Below are 10,112 nucleotides of genomic sequence, written 5' to 3' on the forward strand. Positions count from 1 at the left end.
TGGACACCCTCAGCCCATCCCCAATACCAAAGAGGTGCCTGGTGGCCCCCACTGGCCCCTGCATTCCCCACAGCTCCCAGCACCCCCAGGTCTGGGATGTCAGCAGCTCACACAGTGCCACAGCAAGACCCACTCTGGTCTTAACTGGAAAAGCTGCTCACTGCTTGTGTGGGCCTCATGTCCCACAGGAGTCTGGTTTTAATGCTGGTTTTAGATGAGTGATTGCTTGGGAGCAGCTGACCTCATAAAACAAAGCACTGAAGATCTTGTTAATGACGTCATTATTGTTCTTACTTTATGGGAGTGGGGAAAACAAACATTTACTTCTCTTTACAAAGAGGGGCCCAGCAGCCTTCCCTGGCCTGGGGCAATGACATTGATTAATCACAGGGCGTTAAATTGAAGCAATTTGAAGGAGTGTGTTTACCCTGTGGTTGCATTTGGAAATCCACTGAATAAGGAATGTGAGATATCTGGAGGAGAATGGCAAAGTGCAGAAAAGAGTTTGCCAATGTACATCTTGCTTGTCAATTATTTACAAGACCTAACCATGCTGCAAGCAGGTTTTGCCTGCACAGGGCTGGAAATACCAACAGCAGCACAGTGGCTTGGAGAGCTCCCTGCACTGCAATGCTGCAAGGCTTGGCCTGGTGTTAGCCGTGGTGGGACAATGCCAGAAGATGTCCCTGAAGTAGACTAGGCCAAAACATGAGGGTTTCTGAAGCTACAGGTTATCTTGTGAGGGCTCCAATTACCTTGTTTGCTACTAATCTGGTGTTTTCTCAGAGAATGTTCCCATGTATAATAAACCTCACTGGTGTTGTATGGGAAATGTCAGTAGCTTTAAAATACAAACTGAACATGATTCTCAGATTAAAAGTCATTTACTACTATGTCACATAAAAGGAAGAGGAGGAAGTGCCCACAGGTAGCTGTGGATAAAAAGGTACAAATAGGCTGATCTACAGTGGGAGCATGGCAGGTTTAACAGACAAGATTTTGTAACTTTTGATCAATGTGTGTCAAAGACTATAATTTCTCTCATTCTAAACTGAACATTAAGAAATTGTAACATTGCTGAATAAACATATCTAAGGAACAGAAATCTTCTATTTTTCCACTGAGTGGGGAAAAAAAGTCATAAAGGGGGCTTGCTTGGCACAGCAGCAATGCCAAACAACTTCACCACTGCAACACACGTCACTGCCTCTTGAATCAAATGAGTTTAGCTAATCCCTAATTTGGGAGGAACAGGAACATTTCGTAGACTTTTCAATCATTTATTCTGTACAAGAAAAAAAGGGACACTTGTTATGCTTTTTTCTCCACCATGAAAGGACTTTCTTTGTTAGTTGGAAGATACTTCTAAACTAGTGATGTAGTAGAGAGAACCTCTGTCCTGAACTCAGAAATGCAGTTTATGTCTTAAATTGCCCATTCAAAATCTTTTGAGAGATAAATACCTGGAGGCATTAGCTACATTTGGATCTGAGTTTTTTTTCCTTCCATTAGTACGCTGATTCTTTATTGTTATCTAGTTTATTAAGAAAAACAAACCTTACAAATAATTTTATAAAACTACTGTCATTTAAATAGTAGATTGGAACAGCACCTCAGGAGCTATGCTGTTCTCTTGGGTGTAAAGAGGCATTCAGGCATCTATTTAAAACCATACCTTGTGCTCAGTTCAGAGCTGTTCCAAGCAATCAGCTGCATCTGCATTCATATGTACAACATATGGCATTTAACTATTAGATTTAAACTGTTACAGCTATGTTATTGAGATAAGCTCCTGAGATTGTTTCCACCTTGTGGCAAATGAGAGATATTCAGGTTTCAAAGCATAACTCCACACCAGATTCAGATATGTCTTCTGTTAAACCAGTCCCCTTACTCAAAAATTATCCTTTACACTGCTGTTTGTACTGAGTCATAAGCTAATAAATAATAAATACATGAGCCTTGTTTGGTGTGACTAATGCAATAACGACCCAGGAAGGAAGTATTATTTTTAACTAAGAATGGTCAAAGTTAACTAACCCATCAAATCTGTGGGTGCTAAACCTTTTCACAAATCCAGCAGAGCCCATTTAGTGCCCTGTGAGCTGGGATGTGTATTTAGGACCAGTTCCTAAATACCATCACCATGAGTGGGGTTTAGCTACCTAAATAATCGTATCTATTATTGGTTTAGATACCCAGCTATATCCAAAAGAAACTGCGCAACTAAAGGGCATAGGCAGTAAAATGAGCTCACTTTGTCTTCTCATTGCCAACCTAGAAAGGCAGGACATGCCATAGGTCTCATGTCCTGTCTGCCAGTGCCATGCAAATACTTTAGATGCATCTAAGCATTCAAAACAGAGTTAGACATCTCTGTTGTCTGAAACCACTCTTTGGGAAAACCTGTTTCTGCAGAATAAAGGAAAGAAGAACACTTCTAAGAAAACAGTTGCAAAGATGCTCCCTTAATGGCCTCATGAACAGTGAATTCATGACAAATCTTTAATGGGGGAAGAGAAGGGTAGGAGAGGTGATGTGCATGATACTTGCCATTTCCTAATAGCTAATTACCTAAAAATTGCAGAAGTACTTTCTGAAAACCTTGTGTAAGGTGCTAAAGGTCTGGAGACAACTGGAATTTAAATATTTTCTCAGAGGATTTCATTTGTTTGCTATAGAAAGATTCTTAATCCCTGAGAAACCAGATTCTCTCATCTACCACATAGGGACCCTATACCACATATTACCCTATATGGGGGAAAGTCAGGTATCTGCTTCAGCATTAAATCTACAACATCTGACTTTTATTTTTTTAAGTATTTGTTTGTTTCTGTATTTGTTAAATTATTATTGTATTATACACTGCTTATACATACATAGTGTGTCCCCAAATTATATATATTGTGATTTTATATACAGCGTATACCTATACATATAGTATTCATATATAGTATGTGTATAAAGAGAAAGAGTGCTGTATAATAATGATTATGTATATACTAATGGCAAAGCCATTGTTTACAGCCCACTTTGATTTGTATTTGTGGATACATTCTTGGGAATTTCTTCTCTTGACTGGCTTTCTTAGCATGTGAGATAAAGAAACTAAATTCCTTAGACTTCAAAAACAACATTCACAAGGTAAAAAAAAAAAAAAAAAAAAAAAAAAAAAAAGGAGGCTTGGAAGACAAAAGATCACATTAAGTGCATTTATCTCTAAACATCAGTCCAGATTTCTATCTCTAAACAGAGCAGACCAGATATAGAATATACCTATTCTATTAGGTATAATACACACACACACACACACACATGCACACACACACACATATATATTTTTTTTAAATTTTTTTTTTCTGGTAATTAGAGACTTTCCTCAACTGCCACAACTCTTCAAAAACAACAGAGTGACCTTGCAGTGCCAGCTCCTTCAGCACCCTTATGTTCATTGGTAACAAAACAATGAGAATAGTACCTGTCAGAGTAACAGAGTATGTGACTGGATGCTCCAATTTACACATATTTCTTGGATGTTGCATGTCTATTCTACAGTTTGTGCATGCTGTTGATTAACACTTTAATGCTTTCTCGGAATGTAAAATTCAGTAAATTGATGTTAAAATAAACTAGATATTAATATTTGAGTGAAACAAATTGAAGTGTTGTGTGGCTTGCAAACCTCAGAGAATTGATATCAATCCACTTGAAATGGTGCTTTGCCCATAGTATTCTGTCCTGTTTTTTAAGAGGTATTGAGATTTGCATTGAAGAGGACTTCTAAGGGGAAGATTACTTGAATTGCCAGCCCAGAAGCAACACTAAGGATTAGTTAAAATGATGGAGGTAGATCTTAACTATCTAGGAGAGAGCTATCTAGTATGACTGTATTAAAATACAATGATGTGACCATGTGTTGTCAATGTACTAAAAATATTAGTCACTGGTCTAGACTAGAGTGTGGCCAAAAGCAAGAAAGTGACTGGTATTTTGATCAACAATTTTACTCATATTATCAGTGAGATAAATCTGATCTTAGAGGAGCTGGCCCGAGTTGTGTTACAGAGGTACATACCCTGCTCCCCACCTCCACCCCTCCAGTTGAAACTTTTCACTTGGCTTTCTTAGTTAAAAAATTGAGTGGGGCAAGTTCATGTGTTTGTCAATACAGGAAGTTGCCAGGGCTGTGTTCTCTCCTGGGCTGTGTTGCAGTGTGTCTCTGGGCACTCTCTTTTCCCATCTGTGAAATGAAAGCAATGTTTGTACAGCTTCTGAGAGGTTTGATACTCTGCAGGTGAGAAGTGCAGTGCTGTCAAATATTGTGATTATGCGGTAACATTTATGCTTCTGGAGCAAAGACTACATAAAAATTTAGAGCCTTACAGTTACCATACAAGGTAATACATATAAAGTACAATGAATATAAATCACTTGTTTGGCTGCCTGATGGAACCCTTGCTAATGTAACAGTTTAGATAATCCAAATATTCCCTTTGGGCAGAAACCAAGGATATTTTGTTTAGCATTTTTCTCCAGAAATGAATGTTGGACCATTAAAATAATTGATTTTTAATGAAATGTGATAAAATTTATCTTTTTTTTTTTTTAACTAAAAAAAAAAAAAAGGACATGTTTTCTAGTATTCTCTTCTTATGTTCATATTTTAAACCTTGATCAGAAAGATTGACTGCTTGGCAGCTGACAAGAGGAAAGAACCAAAAGATTACCCTGCAAATAAAGTAAGAACTGAGAAGGATTCATTCTTAACAGTACTCAACAAATCAATTACAGCTGTTTTCTCTACCTGAAAAATGACTAAACAATATTTAACTATCTCACAAAAATATTGGGAAAATTAAGCACATACATCTTTCAAAACCTTTCTGAAATTTCTCAATTAAAACACTTCAAAGCTTTGTGTTATTATAATCATTATTTAGGGGGAAGGTATTCTTCAATTTTAAACAAACTGTTCCTGCATATCTCTTCTGGTTTTGGGTGCCTCTAAACCTCCTAAACACAGAGGGGCAGGTGACTTTTGTTAGTGTTCATAGTTCCACAACAGTTATGATGTAAAGGAATCCCAGGTGTTGTGATGTCATACATGTGACCATGCAGCTGCTAACACTTTCCTATGATTTGCATCTTCACATTTCTAGGGCCTTGCTGTCTATTAGAGTAATGACATTTTATGCTCATTTTAGATATAATATGCTCATTTTAGATACAATATGTTACAGAGGAAATGTATGTGCTGTACATTTTCATAAGAATTTTTTGCCTTTTTTTTTTTTTTTTTTTCTTCTTTTTACCTTACCACATAAGAGTAATTGAAGATACGAAAAGAAAAAGGCAGTTCTTTGTTTATGGCAGACATCATTGATGTATATTTTTCTCTTTTACATTTTCTTTCTGATCTTCCAGTATGCATAGCAATTTGCCTACTCATTCATTTAAGGCCGTTCTTGTGAGCCTGTCTGAACACCCAATAGAAAATGTGCAAACATAAAAATACAGAAGCGTTTCCTGCACTAGCCATTTGAAATGATAAAGTAGGCAACTCCAGCAAAATGGTTACATGCATCCATAGCACTGTGACGGTGGCTGAGCAAGGGGCTCCTGCTGCTCGGAGGTAAAATTGAGGGCAAGATCACACAATCTCTTTTTGCTGGACCAAGTCAGCTGGAGAGGTCCTTTTCGCCATTACAAAGTTTTCATCTTCACTTCAATTCTTGAGGCCATCTGATGTGTTATTAGGTGCTAATTCCTAACCTCTTCCAGTCAAAGTGACTATTTTTATGTCTGGGTTTTGCTGATCTTCATGGCCTTGCCTTATAGGAGTAAACCAACAAATTCTGCTTAATTCAGAACCATTGTCCTCATATATGACAAATACTTCTCATTCACCTTCTCTCTCAAATTTTTCTCTGCAAGTTTATTTTCCTTCTTGCTCCAAGCACAGAGCTGTACTTCGCAAGGTCCGCATCAACAATGCTATTACCGTGTACATAGTTTATAATTCCAACAAACATATTTAAAACATTGAGTACAGAGGGATGTAGCATCTGTTAATGGGAAGTCTCCATCTCCCTCTCTCTCTCTCCCCCGTCCCCTTTTAAGGTTTTAATTGCATTGTACTTTCACGGTGGATTATTGCTGTTAAGCTGTCATGACTGATGATAGCTTAACATTTTTTATAGGAGTAGAAACACCATTAAGGTCTTCTCCTTACACTCCGAGCCCAGCAAAAGAATTTGGGAAAGAATGTTTGAAGAGCCAGAATGGTTGTGAACAGTTGTTCACACCCTGTTCACATGCTGTAACATGGAAGAGATGTTCTGGAAATATGTGATCTTGAGTCTCAGTCATGGGTTTGTTTGCAGCTCTCTGTGAATAGGGTTTAACTGGCAGACTACAACATGCAATCTACTCAGACACTTGGCTCTGCCACTGAATTTGTGCACCCCCTCTGGAGAAAGTGGAATTTTATGTTCTGCAAAGTGTCCAAAAACTTAGTTATTCATTGAGGTCAAAATAATTTCTTTCAGTTGTGATTTTCTGACTTACTAACCGATGGCCACCTCTCTCTCACTCTCTATAGGCATTCTAAGAAGAAAATCTGAATTGTTTGGGAGAAGAATTACACACCTTTGTGACTTAGTTTATGAAGGAAGACAATAGGTCTGGTGACCTTATGAAGGAAGAAACTTTTCCTGTGAGGAAAAGGACTACATCATTCAGAATATTTCTCAAGGTGAGAATGCAATCTGCTCAGATTTCCCATGGGAATTAGAGTCATAGAATGATTTGGGTTGGAAGGGACCTTAGGATCATCCAGTTCCAACCCCCCTGCCATGGGCAGGGACACCTTGCACTAGACCAGGCTGCCCAAAGACCCATCCAGCCTGGCCTTGAACACTCATGGATAGGGCATGACTCCTGAGAGGTCTCTGTCTCAGTGGCACATGTAGGTTTGATTTTTTGTATTATATGTTCCAAGTGTTTTGCCTTGGACATGTTGCAAAAGAGATAAGAGTAAGAGAGCTTCAAAGAAAGTGAAGAGAATTTGACAAGAAGGAAGAGGAGAGAACATTACTGGAAGAAAAGGAATAACAGCAAAAAAGCAGGATATGTATACGTGAAGACATGAATTCATATTTGAAGGTCCGTTGCAGATGGTTAAGGTGAATTATGAAGAGAAAAACATGTAAATGGGAAAGAAAAATTTTTATGCAGCATAAACTTCAAAGAAATGTTTCAATATTTTCACATTATAACAACTTTCTGTTAAGAAAATTTTCCATTAAAGCTGATTTCAGCTCAATGACTCGATTTTTAAGTGTGGAAATGAAAATGACAAATATTTTTTTCCAGTTTTCATTTTCTTTTAAACAAATAGAAAGAGTCATAAAATAAACTTAACATTTAATTTTGAAGGAAAGAAAATATGACACTTTTGTCAATTTAATTTAATTGAAAATATAAACATTGGTTGTTTGGAAAATTTGGAAGCCAGATTGCAGCATTTTTCAGAATTGCAAACATGGTGTATTTGGTAGTTTTTTTTTTTTTTTTTTTTTCTATATTCTGGAATATAGATATCTCTAGCCAAAACACATTCTATTCTTGCACTGTGCCTCAGTTGCTGTAATCACCATGAAGCTGAGCACTTTCCATGTGCTGCTTTGCAACCTGCCTTTGCTCACAGCTCACTGCAGCTGTTCACCTGGGCTCTTGTGGCAGTGCTTTCTGGAGTGGCCAGGGCAATATTTTTCTTCTGTTGTTTCATGCTGTTGTTCTCTCATGGTTTTCCTTGTGGCCTTGCAACTGCAAGCCCAGATACCACTTGTATGGGTGGCTCTCATGGGATGCAATTGCCATTGACATTAGGAATCAACCCTTCTTGCCCCTTTCCTACACCTCTCCTTATGTCTTTTAGTTTTTATTAGGGAAACAGAAAATTTAGAGCACAATAAAGTAGACAGAAATCATCTAGATACCTGTTCAGGATTACCTAATGAAATACATGCAAAAAAATCTTAGCATGAGTTCATGTGTCATGTCTGTGCCCAGCTAAGTCAGCACAGTCAGCACAGAATGCATCATGAAGCAAAACAGCTCACAGAATCTGGAACAGGTCCTGAAGTGCTGGTGAACAGGAATGGTGATGGCTTGTCACTATCACTATCACAATCTGCTACACTGGAGAGACCATAGAGGGGGATGCTTGCCTGGTGATGACTCTCATTTGGCCTCAGGGTGAGCCTCGCCCTGCCTTGCTCTGCCTTTTCTCTCTTTCTCCCATTTCCTCTTATTTTTAATACCTTTGGTAACTTTGAAGTTGATGCATGCCTCACCTTCTGGCCCCACTAATAAAGCTTTATACGTTAATCCTGTTGTAATATCCTTCATGAAACTCTTTTGTGAGTAACTGTACTATTCAGTACAGGCTGTCAGTAAATGTGATTTGTTGCAAGGCACTCTTACTCTGAGTAAGACAAACACATCTCTGTCAAACTCTTCCTGACTTTTCTTCCTGCAGGATATAATAGGAAGCCAAGAATTTAACTGTGTTTTTACGTGGATTGTGTCATGCATTCTTGTTGTTTTCTCCCTACACAGAATGATTTTCAGCTTGAGAGGAGGAATGAGCAAACGTGCACAGTCACAGCATCAAGTGCCAGGTAGTTTGCCAGGAAAGATCAAAGCTGACATGGAGAGCCAAAAAAGCAAGCTGTTTCTTACCCTCTACCTATCACTGCCTGCTTATCCCCATACATTTCCACAGTACCTTCAGGTTTAAACTTCTTTTATGTAAAGTAGCCCAGGTCCTTTGACAGTGTTAATATATTCCTTGGCTAATATGGACTAATATATAACCAGCTAAAGGTGATGGGAAGAGAATAGTGTTTGTTGACAAGACTCAGTTTTTGGATCATTCTGGAAAGGATTTCGCCATTCTTGTTGTGCGTGGACATCCAGAAAGCTTATGTGACCTATTCATGGGAGATGGCATCATCTTAATTCAACAAGAAACTCCTATATGTTGATGGTAGATTGGAAAGGATTGATCAGCCTCCTGAAGTGCATCTGTCTCTCTGCGCAATGGCTGCAGAGGGAGCCTAAGAAACTGATATACATTAGGCACTTATGTTTTAGATGAATCCCAGTCTAAGTGCTCTGATCCTCTTTATTTTATATCTTTCCTAAACAGTGCCCCTGCTCTAGTCTCATGTAAAGAGCATGCAGCAGCACTGTGTCCTGGCAAAGCACTTACTTCTGCTCTCCCTGAAGACAGTAGGAATTTTTCATTGCTTTTCATAAGCGCGGAACCAAGCCTAATGCCCCTTGTTATTTGGTACAAATGCGAGTATTAAATAGGAAAGGCAAATGCAGAGCATGTCAAAGGACTTTCAGCCCATGGATCTCCCTGTGCTTCTCTTGGCTGCCAAATTCCTTCCCCACCCCGTCTGTGCAGGAGATCACACAGGGTAATTATGCAGGTTTGTTTATTTCCACTTCTTAACCTAACCAAGAATTGATCACTCTTACAAAGTAAGTTACCACCCAGGGGATGGAAATGGAGCCACATTTTTCTCCTGATTGGGTACACCTCATTAGGTCCATGACAGCCTTCGGCTGGACTCCCTGCCAGGGGTAATTGGTAGTGACAACGGCATCATTTTGCCACATACCAGTCAGCATCCACAGGAACAGCCAGATCAGAGAAACAAGCAGGAGGAGGTGAATCAAAAGATTACAGATATCACGAGATTAGCAATTAAGTAAGACCTCCAGAAAAGAGTGTATTATTTTATTAAAAGCTGTTGAGGACAATCATCTGTGTTAAGTAACAGATGACTGAGCATATCATTATGAAGTGCCAGTTAATAGAATTAGCAGCAGACCACGGAAACTTTCAATCTTGGCTGCAAACAGAGCTCAATAAAAGAGACAACCAATCTTTCCTTTATTTTCCTCCTGTCTATTAGCTAGAAGGACCTGAATGTGTGGGCTTTTTTTTTTTTTTTCCACTGTAAATAAACTCCAGTGAGTTGTTTACTGGTAACTTCAGCCAGGCCTGTGAGACCTTGTTGGATAAATTTTATTGT

The 10,112-nt window shown here is 38.6% G+C and overlaps 1 long non-coding RNA gene across 3 annotated transcripts in view; it reads left to right on the plus strand.

Moving 5' to 3' along the window:
• Nucleotides 1–5,112: 5,112 nt before the first annotated feature.
• Nucleotides 5,113–10,112, plus strand: part of LOC121067628 — a 5,673-nt gene continuing 673 nt past the window's right edge. Inside the window, exons 1-3 of one of the 3 annotated variants that reach the window (XR_005818359.1) lie at nucleotides 5,113–5,178; nucleotides 6,602–6,754; nucleotides 8,623–8,684. This is a non-coding gene — a long non-coding RNA (uncharacterized LOC121067628). Of the gene's footprint in view, nucleotides 5,179–5,430; nucleotides 5,633–5,954; nucleotides 5,979–6,601; nucleotides 6,755–8,622; nucleotides 8,685–10,112 lie in introns of those variants that run through there. The other 2 variants (XR_005818358.1, XR_005818357.1) reach the window with 2 other exon arrangements.

This window comes from Cygnus olor, chromosome 3, assembly GCF_009769625.2.
Source record: "Cygnus olor isolate bCygOlo1 chromosome 3, bCygOlo1.pri.v2, whole genome shotgun sequence".
In the NCBI taxonomy this organism is placed as follows: Eukaryota; Metazoa; Chordata; class Aves; order Anseriformes; family Anatidae; genus Cygnus; species Cygnus olor.